Source organism: Diadema antillarum, unplaced genomic scaffold (assembly GCF_040938485.1).
Source record: "Diadema antillarum isolate AM-2024a unplaced genomic scaffold, OU_Dant_1.0 scf00000061, whole genome shotgun sequence".
NCBI classification, from domain to species: Eukaryota; Metazoa; Echinodermata; class Echinoidea; order Diadematoida; family Diadematidae; genus Diadema; species Diadema antillarum.
The window spans coordinates 2,519,856-2,537,345 of NW_027270950.1; the positions used below are offsets into that span (position 1 = coordinate 2,519,856).

Here is a 17,490-nt window from a genome sequence, read left to right on the forward strand (position 1 = left end):
TCTTAATCAAGGCCTTATGAGATGTGTAAGAGGCAGAGGACTTCTCAAATGTGAAACCAATGAATTGTGTATGTTGTTATGTGCTTATTTTTTTTTTGCTTGTTTCTGTGTGTGGTTTTGTTTTGTTTTTGTTTTTGTCCCCGCCGAACGAGTTCGAGCAGGGGACTATGAAACGGGCTCCGTACGTGTGTGTGTCTGTGTGTCCGTGTGTCCGTGTGTCCGTCTGTCCGTGTGTGATCAAAATGTTCAAAATGCTACTCCTTCGCCATTTCTAACCCGATTTTGATTCTGTTTGCTTTATATGATAGCACTACATGGGAGCTTTGAAACTTCCATACAGAATTTCAGTTGTGACCTTTGACCTTGACCTTTGACCTATATTGTACATTTTGCTTCAAAATGCTACTCCTTCGCCATTTCTAACCCGATTTTGATTCCGTTTGCTTTATATGATGGCACTAGGTGAGGGCTTCAAAACTTCTACACAGAATTTTGACCTTTGACTTCTTTGACCTTTGACCTTGATTTTTGACCTATTTTGTACATTGCCTACAAAATGCTATTCCTTCGCCATTTCTAACCCGATTTCGATTCCGTTTGCTTTATGTGATGGCACTAGGTGAGGGCTTCAAAACTGCTACACAGAATTTTGACCTTTGACTTCTTTCACCTTTGACCTTGATTTTTGACCTATTTTTACATTTTGCTACAAAATGCTACTCCTTCGCCATTTGTTACCCGATTTCAATTCCGTTTGCTTTAAGTGATGGCACTAAGTGAAGGCTTCAAAATTTCAACACAGAATTTTGACCTTTGACTTCTTTGACCTTTGACCTTGATTTTTGACCTGTATCGTACATTTTGCTACCAAATGCTACTCCTTCGCCATTTCTAACCCGATTTCGATTCCGTTTGCTTTATGTGATGGCACTAGGTGAGGGCTTCAAAACTTCTACACAGAATTTTGACCTTTGACTTCTTTGACCTTTGACCTTGATTTTTTTTTACCTATATTGTACATTGGCTACAAAATGCTACTCCTTCGCCATTTCTAACCCGATTTCGATTCCGTTTGCTTTATGTGATGGCACTAGGTGAGGGCTTCAAAACTTCTACATAGAATTTTGACCCTTGACTTCTTTCACCTTTGACCTTGATCTTTTTACCTATATTGTACATTTTGCTACTAAATGCTACTTCCGGCGGGGACATATTTTACGCACCGCGTAATTTCTACTTTTCCTTGTTGTTTTTGTTTTTGTTTTTGTTTTTTTTTTTTTGGGGGGGGGGGGGAGTTGTTGCTAATGGCTAGAATATGCATGTACAGGTGAAGTCCCCCCCCCCCCCCATACACGTTGATTCAATGAATGTCGAAAGATTGGTGATATGCTTGGGTAAAGTTTGAGGAAAATCAGGCAACATATTCAAAAGTTAAGCTTTAGAATATTTGTTTTTAAATGATTTTTCATTATTTCCTTCCTCTTGACATAATTTGCTTATATTCACAAGACACAAAACAATAATATATTCACAAATGATTGCATTGTTCAACGCATCATCATCTCTACAGAATACATTGAAAAATCTAATTTGTTGAAAATAGTCCCTCATTATTTTACTCAATTCAATGTTTTCCCTCAATCATCAAAAACAAAACAAGAGATATATCATTTTGTTAGTGTCAACCAGCTTAAGTTATATTCGAAATTAAAGAAGATACATGAAATCGCATCCCCATACCCAGCTAAAGGAGGTGTATCAGTGTTGGCCTACATATCCCTTTCATCAGTTTACCTAAACACTCCCAATGGACAAAAAACAAACAAAAAACAAACACAGCCTCTTCACAAACAAAAATAAATAAGAAAAGATTGAATGGTTTTGGCTCATTCCATAGGCTGCCCTCTGTTGACAGGAACCCAAACAATTTATCATGTCACTGTCAATGATACTAAAATAGAAAAAGATGATTGACAGCGGACATTGAAAGAGTACTTGATGAAGCTCTTCTAGAAGGTATGGAGAACAAATAGATTTACATCTGTATGACAAATGGACAGAGTGTGTACATTCCGTGAAAATTAACACTTTTAAAGAGGAAATCCAGTCCAAATATAACGTCTGATAAAAAGTAAAATTTTATGAGTTCAACGGTAAAAAATTTAGATTGAAATTGTATGAAAAATAATTAGTTATGAAATTTTGAAATCTCAGTAATTTCTCCAAAACAGTTCTTGTACAATTTTCCATTGATCTTGTACAATTTTCCATTGATCATGTACAAAAAGAAAAAAAGACGAAAATTCAATGTTTCTGTCATCGAAGTCTAAAACATTACGTTATTCCTGGTTGAATAACTTTGGAATAGTGATCAGTTAGATATATGAGGATTTGAGCCTCAGGCATAATTGCATTTGAATGAAAAACTGGAAATTTCAAAATTTTATGTATAAACTATATGGCAAGTTGTGAGGGAATGACACGTTCACTTTGCCATTTGCATATTCATATTGACTGCTCAAGAACACTGTTTCCCCCCAAAATAGCAAAACTTCAAAATGTCATAACTACCTTATTTTTCATCCGATCTCGATCAAATTTATACTGTTGAACACGTAATATTTTACTCTTTCTTGTCAGACTAACTTATATTTGGACTGGATTTCCCCTTTAAGATCTTTTTCTTTATATCTGAGTTATGTTATTGCAGACCTTTCATCAAGAGAGAGCAGCACCTGGAATTGAAAAAAAAAAATTCACAGACAGTTCATACATTTTGACACAGTTTGAACAATTTTCATCAATCTAGCCTTTGCAAAACCTTTGACTAATTCTTGTACACTCATGTACACCGAATCCACCTTTAATAGGTAAACTCCACTTTGAATTGTGTATTTTGAGGCACTTCATGTGATGAGTTGTTGCCAAGTGGAATGTATGAAAAAAAAATTCATGAATTGTCATAAAAACAAAATAGAATGTGTTTCAATTTACACTGTATATAACTTTTGAGAGAGACAAGAATGAAGGTGTGAAAGGCAGGAAAATTGGTTTGAAAGATTAAAGAATTAATTGTGTTTTTTTTTCCTCTCTCCGATGATATGCAGGTATCAAAGCCAACCTCTTGAAAGTAGAATGGGATGTATTCATGATTTTTCATCATTCCAGAACACAGCTGGAATCCTTTGAAGAGCAAAACACAAAGCCTAATCAGTCCATGTATTTAGGGCCATACAAACTGGATCATACCGCTCCAGAAAAGTTACATAATTGCATACATCAATTTTAAGAATAAGTATAATTTGCAGCCTTTGTCTCTGACAACATTGAGAATTTTGTCATTGCATATTACTTTTCTCTTCTTTTTTTTTGGGAGGGGGCTCTTTTGAAATGAAGACAAAAATTTCATTTTATTTGTCCGTGGTGTTCTGTTTTTGGATGAGTAATATACTAGTAAATGTAATTTGTGAGGATGCAAAATTAATACAGTACAATTATGAAGAAAATTGATGGGAAACCTCCTCTCACCTGCTTGAGTTCCTGTTCATGTTATCTTTTCCCCTCCACCTCAATATTCCTTTGTCTTAATTATTATCATCATTATCGGCATCATCATTTTCATTACACATTGACATAATAGAGTTGTGGACTTCATTTTCTTTTCTATTTCTGGGGGAGGGAGGGGGAGGCAGTGCGTAGAAGCGATACAAGATGATGCGATCGATTACTTGTTAACCGGCGATAGTCACGTGACTGATCATCGGAACGGAATGTCCGACTATCGGAGCAGTTGACTCAAGAGGCGAGCCGCTTGGAAAAGTCGGGATTTTACGCTGTTCGTTGAGGTAATATCACTGAATTACTCTTGATTTGTGCTCTGTTTGATCCTTTTCATGACAACATAATCCTACATGCAGCTGTGATTATGACGAGGTCTGCACACCGAGTTGAAAATAGGCTGAGCAAGTATGGGCGGATTCGTTCGCCAGTAGGCAGTGGTATGCGTAAGCTGCAATCGGCAGCGCAAGTGGCTAAATTGCTAGTGTTGGGGCTCGTGTGGCCAGCAAGTGGAGTGAATGGAAGGTGGTATTCGCCCTGTGGCTTAGCTCGATGACGTGCATTGTGATTGTGAGCATGTGGAGGTGGTAGATCGCCCGTAAGTTTCTTCTTTCTGTGTTTCTAAACGATACAAATATGTCGAGGTAATAAAGTCCAAAATCACCTCGCTTAACTTTGTTACTCCACAGCATGCCCTTAAAAACCACGTATTTCCCGAGTGTGTGTAGTGTATTTAGTGCGCGAGATAACGGTAATGGGTGGAAACATTTTGGCGTCGCCGTTCCATGACAACTCTCCAGCTGTGCTGTGTGTATGCGGCCAGGAGAGGGGCAGTGCAACGGACCGTGCCGTGCGTGCTATGTACACAGGTGCGGTAGGTACAATTTGTAGTGCCGTGCCCAACTTGACCAAAGTTCGATCCTTGTTATTAAATTCTCATGAAGTTGTTGAATATACTGGAGCCTGTCATTATTGCTCAAGCTATTGTGAAGCCAGTTGATCTGTGTTTGTGTGTGTGAACACTTGTGCAGATATCCAAGTTAATCATGGACTCCTCCTGGAGATTTTGCAATAGACATCTAGAAGTCTACACGTACACTTCTAAGGCTAGACAGAAAGATCCGTCTGTGCGGAGGAGTCTTTTATTTTTTTTTTTGATGTTTTTGCTCTCCTCACGTACATTGTCATTCTGTCTTTCAAATCATATTACCTCAACGCTTTTACTGTATTGACGTTGTGCATTTTAACTTTCAATGTTGCTTTTGTGCAGTTTGCCCAGGCCTCCCTTTGATTTTCCCTCTTGGAAAAATTCGCATTATGTTAATATTTATAAGCAAGATTGAAATACATGTAAACTTGAAATGAAGAAGAGAAAAAAAAGTCCATTGTTGATTCCATACTAGTCATCTGTATTTTTTTTGGGGGGGGGGGGGGGGGGGTGGGGGGGGGGAAGTTAAATGTAAATTCAAGTACTTTCATTGAATTTGCACCATTTGTTGAGGTGTTGCTTTATGTTGGCTTGCTTTATGTTATCTTGTTTTATTGTAACAGATTTTTGTTTAAAATACACCATGTATGTACCAGGAAGGTGAAGTTCCTCTTTAATTGTTTATTTGTTTGTTTACCAGGCTTTAGCATTAGCAGTGTGAATGTGTGTGTGTGTGTGTGTTTGTGTTATGTGTGTTTTTTTTTTTTGGGGGGGGGGGGGAGATAGAGCAATTCTTTATCAATGCTTTGTTCAAACAAGTGGACCTCTAAAATTGAAATCCAAGTGATGGCAATGGTATACCGAGATAAATCTTTAGACACAAGGAAAAAGTGCCAACATGTTGTGTGTCCTGGTGTAGAGTGTATTTAAAGATATTGGCATACTTAAAGGAGACCTCTGGATGATTTTCAGATTTTTATATTTGAACAACTATGAATTAGTTATACTGAGGACAGAGTTACAGAATTTGTGATAATTGGGATGAAGAATAAGAATATTTTCAACATTTAGAACAAATTGCAGTGAACAAGGATGATGACATGGCAGAGTCACCATAAGAATGCATGAGTTGGGGCTCAAGGAAGCACAACAAAAGAAGAAAGCATGCATACAGGGTAGATTATACACAGGTGAACTTGCAAGCAAGCGGTATTGTAATGGAATTACACTGCTACATTTCTGAAATAAGTGAACCTATGTCATCATCCTTGTTCAGTGTAATTTGTTTATGGTTTTTCAAAGTATTGTTTCTCTGCTAAAGAACCACAATAAATTCCGCTAATCTATACGTGGAGTTATCAATTTATGTACTACATGATGTGAAACTATGAAAATCGTCTGGAATGTCCCTTTAAGAATGACATTGGCAATACTGTTTATAAAAGTAGCCGATAAATGACATCCGGAAAACAATGACACACAGTGTATAATGTACATACCGTAAAATGCATGCTGTTAGATTGATTCATTGTGTCAAGGAATAAATTAAACAGGAAAGGAAAACAGATCTTTTCTGTTCTCTTTTTTCCACTGGCTTTAAAAAACCACCTGGTTGTGGCATTTTGTCTTCATGTGTTAAAGGTACAATGTAATGTGATTGGCACAAACTCCAGTTCTGCTCTGTTGTCAAGCTTCATGCTGATGAGCACAAACAGTCCTTGTACATGAATGCACATTCTCATATTTCTAGGCTTTCATACATGTACCAAATTATATGTGGAAAAAAAGGAAAGGGAAATCAAGTCTGCCTGAATAAGGCCAGGTTCTAGCAGAGGTGGATAAAAGTCATTGTTAAAGGAACCTTGTTGTGTTGAGATACCCCATACAGTGTAAATGTTTCAGCAGAGCACAAAACACGAAAATGTAAAAACAAAAACAAAAAAAGAACTACTATATTATGTAATGTCATGGAACAACATGCTGCAAAATGTATACTGGTATTTTGACAAGATTCCATGTTCTGTCAAAGTTTAATAGATCTGATGCTTGTAGAAACGTGATATTCTACTAATCGCAGGTCTGCATTCCGAGATCAGCCCTAATATTTGATCCTCTACATCATGCATGCCCTTTAATGTTACAGTAGCTTCCAAGAGTTCATGTGAAAGCCAATCCACTGTGTACACAAAGTGCATGGCTACTGCACATGCCACAAAGACCGGCCTGTCGTATCAAGTTCCAAACAATCCGAACAATGATTAGGATTGATCAGCCTCTCAATTTTCTCTCTCAGTCTATTTTTCTCCCTCTCCCTCACTCTCTTCTCCCTTTTTGTCTGTCTGTCTGTCTGTCTCCCTCTCTATGTCTGTTTTAATCTTCTTCTCGATGTGTATCTTTAGCTCAATCTCTTCATCTGTCTGTTTATTATCCCACTCTCCAATGTCTTCGCTCTTTCTGTCTTCGTCTCGCTTTGTCTTGATCTCTGCAACAACCTCTCAAGAGTATGATCTTTTTGTTCCGTCTGGGCGCTGGCTGGGCTGGGATGTCTCCTGGGATTACTGATACAATGTAGTTTGTTGTAGCTTCAAAATGCACTTTCTCTTTTCAATTTCTTCATGGAAAGCATCCCCTTAAGTTTCCATTTTGAATCTCCTACTATGGTCTTGTACTCTTTTTATTTATTGCACACTTTCCAATGTGCTTGGTTTATGAAGTCTGTTGCCATGGAGATGACTTCCAATCCTTCTTCCATTTTGAATGCGATTCAACTTCATTTGAAGTGTAATGTACCAAAATAGAGTCAAAGCCAGTGAAGGTGATAACAGAAAACAAACAGACAAACAGTGAACCTTAAATATTTGGACTGGAAGTTTATCCCAAACATCTTTGCTGATGATGATTGATAACCGCAAGACTGACTTTAATACTCAGGGTAACTAAAATCCACCTTGTACATACTTTGTATCAGTACTTTCTACGTTGTATGTGTGTCACAGTGTAAAGCATCCAGCTTTTAACCCATTGATGGTTTGATTTGGCTATACAATGCGCAATTTTGTGTGAGTTATCCTATTGTTTGTTACTAATTACTTATTTTAAGATATTTATGTTTTTACAAGTTTTAATGGAAATGTAATTTTATTTTTTTGTAAATTGATAGTCTTGTCTAGTTTGTGTCTTGCCTATTTGTATGTAAATTGATTTGTGTAGTTTTATGTAGTTTTTATTTGCTTTGGATCTATAATGATGTATCATGTAATAATACACAAATTTATTTTTATTGCACTGACTAACTGAAAAAAAAAAAGCAGTGGCTGATGTTAGTACCGTGAGTAAATAAAATGAATGAATAAAAAATGACTGATTTCCCGTAGACGCCTGCCCGAGTATACCCGGGACTCGTCCTCAACTCTTGAGCATTCTCTTAAAGGGTGTGTACAGTTCTGGTTGAGGTGAGGATTTAGCTTTTAATGTTTTGAGAGATATTCAGAAACCACTCTACAATGTATGAGATGTCAAAGAGCATGCAATTCTAAGGGGTATCAAAAGTTTATTTGATGAAAATCGGTTTTGAAATGGCTGAGATATCCAAAAACAAGGTAAAGAAAAGAGATCCTAGCAAAAGGCGTGGCCTGTCGCCTTTTGTTATTATCACTTTTTGGGATATCTCAGCCATTTGAAAACCGATTTTCATCAAATAAACGTTGAATCCTTCTGTGAATTACACGCTCTTTCATATTTCATAGGAGGTTTCTCATTATCTCACTTATGAATATATTCAAAACAGGAATCCTCACCTCAACCAGTACTGTACAGTCCCTTTTTCTGACTGAATGCGATACCTTACCACTGAGCTTTTGTACAATGTAGGTTAAACATTCTCTACCATCTACATAGCGTGTGTATGTTTTAACATCTCTCTATCCATTGCCAGTTTTTGCTGTGTGTTTTTAAGTCACTCCTCAGCTTTTCACTGTCCAATGTTATATCAAGTATGGTGCATTTGTGCTATTTCAGGCAACAGCATGATATACACACAAAGCATACACACTGTATACATGTTGTACATAATGTACATGTATGGTCTCTTTCGGTTGTGTGATGTCTACACATTTGTCCAGTGCATTCTCCCACTTGGTAAGTCTGTGAAACAATTACGGTATGGTATCGAGGAATCTTTCAAATTCTACCAAAGATAGTCCTACATGTATCTTCAGAAAAGAAAAAATAGGAATATTGAAAGTGGATTGCACATTTATGCATATAATTGAGAATTTTTCTGTGGAAGCCAGCAAGTTCTCAAAAGCTGTCAGAAAATCTTAATGACTTTAATAATGTTCACCTCATGTCCTATAAAATCTGTACATCAGCAAGTGAAAGTACGTATAAAGTGTTGAATTGTGCAGTTTGTATCCTCTATTTGTTGCAAAATGAATATCACAGTGAACAATAGGGTTTGATTTAAAAAAAATATATATCATTGGTTTGGAAAAATACATTGTAAGAGCACTAATGCCATAGGGTTAGTGTCGCCTTAATGCCATTATCTTCCTCAAATGACGATATGTTGATGTGACTTTGGGTACATTTATCAACTCTTTTTCTCGGCAGAAACAGGTTTTCCAAACGGCTTTCAGGGAATTTTTACGATATGATAAACGCAAAGCTGTTTTGATTATGGGGTTCGGAAAGCCTTTTTGAAAACCGCCAATTTGTGCTTTCCAAAACAGGTTTCCTAAACAGGTTTCCAGAAACCCGTTTCTAGAAGCCCTTTGAAGCGAGATACACGCAAAGCTGTTTTGAAACGGCTTTGTACTGCAGTTACGAACCATGCAGGTCAAAATACGCAATGCAGCTGCGCAGTGACAAGGCCAGTTTTCGTGTTCACGATGAGTTGATATTAAAACGCAACTATTTTGGAAGCCATTTCTAAAGGGCTTTTGAAACTGCTTTCGAAAGGGCTTTTGAAATGACTTTTGAAAGCCGTTTCAAACAGGGGAAAGATGATAAACGCAGCCTTTGACTTCTGAAATATAGTTCACGAGGACTCCTCACAAAACAAAGTCTAATAAATGTTGTCATCATGACATGGTACCAGGTATGCTTGTATGTTTAATAATTTCTTCAAATGCTGGCAGCTGAAAATGAAACAAACCCAAAACAAACTACAATGTATGTGTATCATACGGATGTATTTTGTCTGACAGTGTGAAATAAATGCAAGTGTTATTGGTGAAAGAAAAATAAAAATAAAACAAAGCAATAACACACCAGCACATTTTGGATGAGCTTCATTCAGTAATCTTTATATGGATTAGAGAATAACCACCAACTTTTAGTACCTCCCTGACCTCATGTACGTTTCGTAGTTCTCCATTTCCTGTCTTCGCCAAGATTATCTCGTTTTATTAGACCCAACTGCACATATTTCAGTCTTTGAGCCATCTCCCTTTCCACTCCTTCTCCCTCTCTTTCTCTCCCTTTCTTGCTCTCTCTCCGGACTAATCAGTCTTGGAGTGCCATAATCACTAGTGACCAGTTTAATATCAGTCATAGTGCCGCTGCCTTTGGCCCCAGTAGGGTGGGGGGGGGGGCAGTCTGACCATGGGTAATGGGTTTCATGTCCAAAGCTGAAGTATGATTTGCTGCCACTTTATTTCAGAAAAGGGACTTGCATACAATGTACTGTATCTGTAAGGTAGGCATTTTAATGGCTTTGCTAGAAAATGAGGGCTGGCCAAGTCCCATCGCTGCTGAAGATCATTGGGTTTTCCCCTTTCTTCATGAGAGGGGCCATATTAAAAGTCCTCGTGAGTGATATTATACAACTATAGGTACAGCATATTTCTGTAATGTTTAGTGAAAGATATGCTGTGAGATATAACAATTTACAATTGTAGGTCTGCAATGAAATAATTATTGCACTTGGCCAGTTTACTTTTAAAGGGAAGCAGTCCTGAGATTTTCACAGTGCTGATAATTAAGAATAGTAAAAAATATAACCTTTCACCAGTTTATAGGCGTGGAAATTAAAACTGTCTCCGTACGCGATTTTTGAAAAATGATTCCAGCAAGCGATCGTGTAAGAGCCTGTAAAAAGATGCTACGTCATTGATGCCCTACTCTCAAGTTGACAGCCGTGTCTCTAAAAACCAATTTAAGTGTTCAAATGATCAGTTGTAATTTCATCATAAAATGTGAAAATATGTGATTTTATTATTTTAAACAAAATATTTCAAGCTTAGTTATTATATATAATTCATGTAAATTGATATTGTAAACATACATTTATATTTTAAAATCAAATATACCATGTACTTGACATCAAATAGGCACGGTCCTTTTCGAGCTTCTGTCCGTGTTGCATACTACTTTGCGTGCAAACCACTTTATATGTACACAGTACTCCGTCTAGCTGAGTTTGGCGCTCAGACCGAAGATTACCATAACAATTAGCGTATATATGCATAACGAGCAGAACACGGCTGGGAAAAGTTAAGCCTCGGTGACATCGGACTCTCCGCCAAGACTTGCTCATTAGCATATTCACCATGCAGATTCACACTTTTTCAACAAAAATTTACGAGCTTTATATCTGGTGATATGAAATTTGTTTTTGGTGAAAGTACATGTAGTTCATTGGAGGTACATCTGTACCAACAACAACATATTCTTTTTTTAATTCATGAGGACTGCGTCACTTTAAAAGGACATTTCTCCTGAGCACCTAGTATTAAGCTGTGCAGCTAAGTTGTTCCTGTTACGAAATGATTTAGGACATCCAGAGTTCATTTTTAATGTATTCTAGGTAGTCACTGCCATGTTAGGCAAGCCTTAGGAAAGCTCTTTGTTTGTCACTTAGAGCAGTCTTCGCTATCAAATGTACAACGTACACAGTATGTTTAAATGCACTGTTAATAAAAGTTGTTTTTCTAAACTATAATTGTATGTTGGGCAAGTCCAAGATAAGGTCCCCTCAGAAGGGAAAATTTCATCTTTGCTCAATATTGACATGTTTGGTATCATTTTGAAGCTTATGAGTTGAAGTTTTGATTTCCATGGACGAAAAAATTATATTACGGAAATTTATGCAAATTTCAAGGGCTTCATTTGCATAAATATGAAACACAGCGTTACGTATGGGACATTTATAAAAATTCATATTAATTCAAAGGAAAGCAAATGATATTTGATTAATATGTGGACATAAGAAGTTCATCAAATAGTTTAACTTGGTATGAAAATTTAGGGATTATGCAAATGATTATGCAAATTAGCTCGTGTCCTATCATGAGATGTCCCATACGTAACAAATTGAGGTCATTTTTTTAGGTTTATTCTGAAATTGCTAAGGTTATATTAATGCCCTTTTGGAAAGTTCTAATTTATTGTTTAGAGAAATTAAATACCATAGAAAAAAGAAAAAACAGTGAAAGGAATATTTTTTATTAGGCATTGAAATAATGTTACGTATGGGACAAATGCGTTACGTATGGGACTTCCTCATACATAATGCATGTGAATGCATGTAGTTAGCTGGGAAGGTCTCTCAGTACACAAATGGTCAATCATCCTGAAGAAAGCATCCCAACATTGTAGCTACTTTTTGAGTTATAGACACTTTAAACAATACATGTACTTGACTGAACAATTTTCAGAAAGGGGGAGGGGAAAATGGCAAAGTACACAATGAAAAATCAGCATTAAAGGGATGGTGTAGTTTTTTGTAGAAATGGGGATTCAGTTTTCAACATTTAATGAGATGATTGGAAACCAATTATATGAATTACTAAAGAGCATACAATGCTAAGACTAGTGGAATTCAAAGTTTAGTGATTGAGATCCAATTTGAAATGGTTGTGATATAAATATTAAAAAAATATATAAAGTAAAATGATTTTTTTTTTATTGCAAGTGATACACAAATTGTCCTTATTCAGGTTTCAATGATAGCCACGACAAAATTCATGGGTATACATACTGAGGTGTGACTCAAATCAATGACCTGACTGCTAGACAGACATCATATATCTACTCGATCACTGGGGTTCCACGCAGCAGGTATTGCTTGTTTATAAAAATTAATATTTCTTGTGTCAAGTTGTTTTTTATTGAAACGAAATGGCAAACTGCCCTTCATCAATGGAAGTAAACACTTTAAACTATTCAATTTTTCAGTAGTAACTATCCTGATAAAAATAGGGCATACATACTCATGTTTGTCATAAAAATATAGAATATGATTAAATATGATTATGATGACTTGGGAATATTGTTCCCTTGTCAATCTGGATCAGTATTTGAGTAGTTTCAACTGATTCCATTTCAATAATTATGCAAAAATTTGTTTATGGGTATTTTGCAAAATTATTTTGCAAAATACCCATAAACATGTCTCTCCACACACTAAACGAATGGGGGACAAAGGGCATGCATACTCAGGTTGGTCATAAAAATATAAAAATATGATTGAATATGATTAGGATGGTGAATATTTGGGGAATATTGTTTCCTTGACAATCTGGATCAGTATTTGAGTAGTTTCAACTGATTTTACTTCAATAATTATGCAAAATACCCATAAACATGGTTCTTCACACACTAAATGAATGGGGGACAAACTGTCCCATACGTAACTGTCCCGTACGTAACACGTCATGTCTGTCTTTAATTAGAACCTGTAATTAGAGCTTTTTACCTAATGACACGAAACTTATCTGTGATAATCTTGAGTGTTGTGACTTTCATCACAGTGAGTTACAAGTTGTAGAATGAAATACTTTCAGAGAGTTTTGAGGTTGAAAAAAATGTTCAAAAAAACAAAATTTTTCTGGTCCCATACGTAACGGCACATATTTTCTCTTCTAGAATATAATTGTGAAGGTCATTTTTCTTCATTTTTTGCATGATTATACTTCTCCTAGATATCAATCACCATGATAAAGTTTAATATTATCAAAAGCCATTAACACTATTTTTCAGGTCATAAAAGTCTCTGAATGTCCCATACGTAACGCGCGTGTTATCTTGGACTTGCCCTGTTATTAAACCAAACTCTTGTGTTTTTAAAGGGTACAGTAGATGGCTTTTGTATATGAGCGGTTTTACATATGGGTCATTCCATGGGGTTGGGTCTTCTCTAGATTTTCATGTTGTGCAGGGAATAAAAGTCATATTCTGAGAAATTCATCAAATAATTGTCTGTGGTTTGCAGTTATTCTTGAAGAGAAATGTGTGAAGAATTATTTGATGAAAAAAAAACAAGCCTGTGTACAAATGTATTTTGTCTATGACTGTTTCACTAATGATGTCCCATGGTTTTTTGTGGTTTATGTTGTGACATAAATATATGCCATTTTCATGGCAATGTAAAACAGGAATATAGAACCTTTCAGCATTATGCCTATCATAATTAAGAGAGGCAAGGTGACTTCTACAAAGACTATAAGGCACATAAACATTTGTAACAAAATAAGAACACCAGAGCATCTTCAAGCAACCTCATACCTACGTTACAAACGATGTCCATGGCAATTTTTGTTGTAACATAGGTATAGCATGGTTTTACATACACTTCCAATCATAATATGATCAGAAACTTTATTTCTATAATGAGATTTATATTTCAGAAGTATTCTTATCCAAAAATTAGCATCAAAATCCTCCAAATAAACGAGAAAATACGGAACATATCACTGTACTTCAGTGCGATGTCCAGCCTCTTCGTGTAACGTAGGTATGGAAAGACGCGTCTCGCGATAAAAAGAAGAGCTACTAAACTTCAACAATCCTATTCATGTCACTGGCAGTCCTCCCCCAATGTCAGAAAACTACTCACAGCCAATATACACCTACCTGGACAGCGCAAGATCTGTTTTTCTGCCGTTGTCCATGTAACGTAGGTACAGGAGTTTTAATGTTTCTGATGTCAATTGGTAAGCTTTTACGCTATTTTACGAAAATAATAACATTTGTCATATTCTGTAACTCTATTAGAGGGAAAAAAATGACATCTAAACCTCTGAACTGGCCAAAAACACTGTGGACGATGATACTGTAGTCCCACATACTGAGATATTTGTTACAGGTTCATGTTCATAATTTAGATTGCCAAATTTTCCGTCCATGCCGGTCTCTGCAAAAGGAGCATATAATTCCTCTCTTAGAAAACCATACAAAAGTATATCAGTGTATCTTCACTGCAATATAAATTTGTTTTACCTCCCGATTATTGTGAATTTTTGGACCCTTTCGTCATAAGGTATCTACCAACGTAGACGTGCTAGAGTTAGTATTAATCACTATATACTAGTTGGAAAACATAGATGTCCAGACTGCATCTGAACTAGAGAAATAGAGTTTGCCTTATTTTGCTGGTGATATTGAGGGAACTAGGAGCTGTGAAATTCTTTCTCTTTAACAGATTTACTTCGAAAATGTAAATGTTTTCCTTCCAAGATTTCACTGATCTGTTAGATGCTCTGATGAAGTTGTTAACATTTCACAAGGATTCACCATTTCCATTCCATGTTCACCCACTGTGAAGTCTCAAAGCTAAAATGCCAGTGTCCTGTTCAGTTTGGGTGGGTAGTGGGTAGGAAAGGCTTCAATAGAATTATGAACCCCAATCAAAATTGGACTATTATTGCTCTACACTATCATTCAAAAAGAGGGCGACAATTTCGATGGGGGATGAATATAAAATAGGGCCTAGTATTATTTTGGGAGTCTATTAAGGACCATAATTGTAACCGTAACCCTGACCCTAGCCCTAACCTTAGCTAGGACACTGGGGGCAGCGACCTGCCCTTCCTAGCTTACATCAAAACAAGTTTTTAGCATAGAGTATGAAAATGATATTTTCCTATGTTTTACATGCTATATTATTATTATTAATATTTACACCATTTTAAGCATAATCCATTTTTTTCCAACTTTGGTGGGAGGTACACATGGAACTCTAGCTAATGGGTATGCCAAGAGGTAGAAATGTAAGCAAAATTGTTGAAATTATTTAATTCCATTCATAAACACACAGATACAACGTGTACATCAACAGGAATATATAGTCAATCCCGACAAAAATTTTCTTTTAATTTTTTTAATTTTATTTCTCTTTACACCTTTTGTTCAGTTTGTTGATGAATCTGCCATGGCTCCTCCTCTGCCACCGCTACATTTTAAACTACATGAAAGAGTGAAAAGGACACATCCACAGCACTCCACAAACAGAGAGGAAGCCGACAAAGCAACACCCAAGAAGAGCGAATGTAACAAACTAGACAAGAAGAAAACTGCACAGAGGGAAAATGGACAGAAGAAAAACAAAAATCGAGGGCTAAATGGACATTGGACAAAAGAGCAGAAATTAATTTCAAACAAAGAACATGGAGAAGACAAGAAGACTTGTATGATTTCTCTTTATTAGTTTTCTTAGTTAGTTAACAACTAGTTGATGATGCTGTTAGTGTATATAAGGTCAAATTGTGTAAAGCTTCACTTTCTTCTTCTTCTTCTGATTAAGTCTGCCTTCTTTCATACCAGAGTTACAAAGAATTGAAGTCTGTGTAACATAGGTATTGTTCCACAGGTGTGCAGTAGATATAATTCCAAAGAACTGTTACAATAGTGTTATTTGTGGGAACATACATAAAGTCTATATGTGTAGGTTTTAACATCTCACACCACAATAAAGGAAATCAGTTGATATGTCGTAGTGTACCTATGTTACAAAGACATACTGTCCGTGTAACATAGGTAGTACACTGTGGGCGAGGTTGTTGACTGAAAACCCCTGATTATAACAATAAAATTATGTTTTCACTTGAATACCCATACAAATCACTTGCTTCAATTGTGGTGCTTTTAAGAATATTGCCATTGTGTCACTCTTGATGAAAAAGTTAAACCTTTGATTGAAATTGTTAATGGTTTGTAGAAAAAAACATGTTAATAAAAGTGGCTTGCAGTTGACATCAGAACATACAATCTTACTAATAATGATCTCATGCGCCTCTTAAATAACATGTTGATGTGCTATGGACGAAAAAAACGTGGATGTGTTCATTGTTATCATTTCAGAACACAAAATTATGAAGGATGTCAACAAATGAAGTCCATGTAACATAGGTATTTTGCCATACCTGTTTACCCATGCTGACTGAAAGTGTGCGAAGTAATAAACAGATTTCTAGTGGAATAAGTTGAAGAATGGGAGTAACAAATCAGGGGGAAAAAGGAAATTTCAATTTACCCAACTTGAATTTTCAACTTGTATGTCACAATTTCAGTCCCAACCCCATGGAATTACCCATATATGAAACATTCAGTGTACTGTAGAGATGGTTTTAAATTGTCACTACAAGTGTATCGTGTACAATGTACATTATGTACAATAGAAATGTTCATAACTGACATGTTGAGACACTGATCAGGTGTCATACATGTACAGCTGTATGTATTTTTATTATTCATTGGCCTTGATTTGTCATAATTTGTAGAGTAATACACGTAATTGTTTTATATCAAAATGTGGTATGCGTGTACTTGTAGTCCCAAATTCAGATCATTCCTTTCTTTTCTCTTTTTAATATTCCATTGTGTATAAACTCATTATATTTTTTCACTTCTGAATACTTCTGTGTGGGATACATTTTTCTATTTTGATAGTACAATGAGGGATGATTTTTGTTTTGTTTTGTTTTGTTTGTTTTTTGTCAAGATAAAAATCCTGTAAGACAGTCGGCCAAGTCAAAATGAATCGAAAAAAAAATGCTAATACAGTGTATGTACTGCATGGTCATTCAGTAGAACGGCTTATTATGAGGTACAAGGTAGACTTAACGCTTTCGTAATCTTTACCTGATTATTAGGTTGCAGAAGGTGAGAGAAGGGAGTTTGACCAATTGCAATCTTGTGTAGCATAGTGGTACATGTACATGTGTATACATACAGCACTAAAAAAAGCTTGTTGGGTATAGATCTGTTTGATGACTGGTTGCATT

The 17,490-nt window shown here is 36.1% G+C and overlaps 1 protein-coding gene across 1 annotated transcript in view; it reads left to right on the forward strand.

Annotated features, from left to right (window-relative positions):
• Positions 1–3,770: 3,770 nt before the first annotated feature.
• The window catches only part of LOC139716101 (ras-related protein Rab-23-like), a 46,518-nt gene continuing 32,798 nt past the window's right edge, over positions 3,771–17,490 (forward strand). Inside the window, exon 1 of the mRNA XM_071627658.1 lies at positions 3,771–3,845. The gene's annotated coding sequence lies outside the window, so the exon portion shown is untranslated. The remainder of the gene's footprint in view (positions 3,846–17,490) is intronic.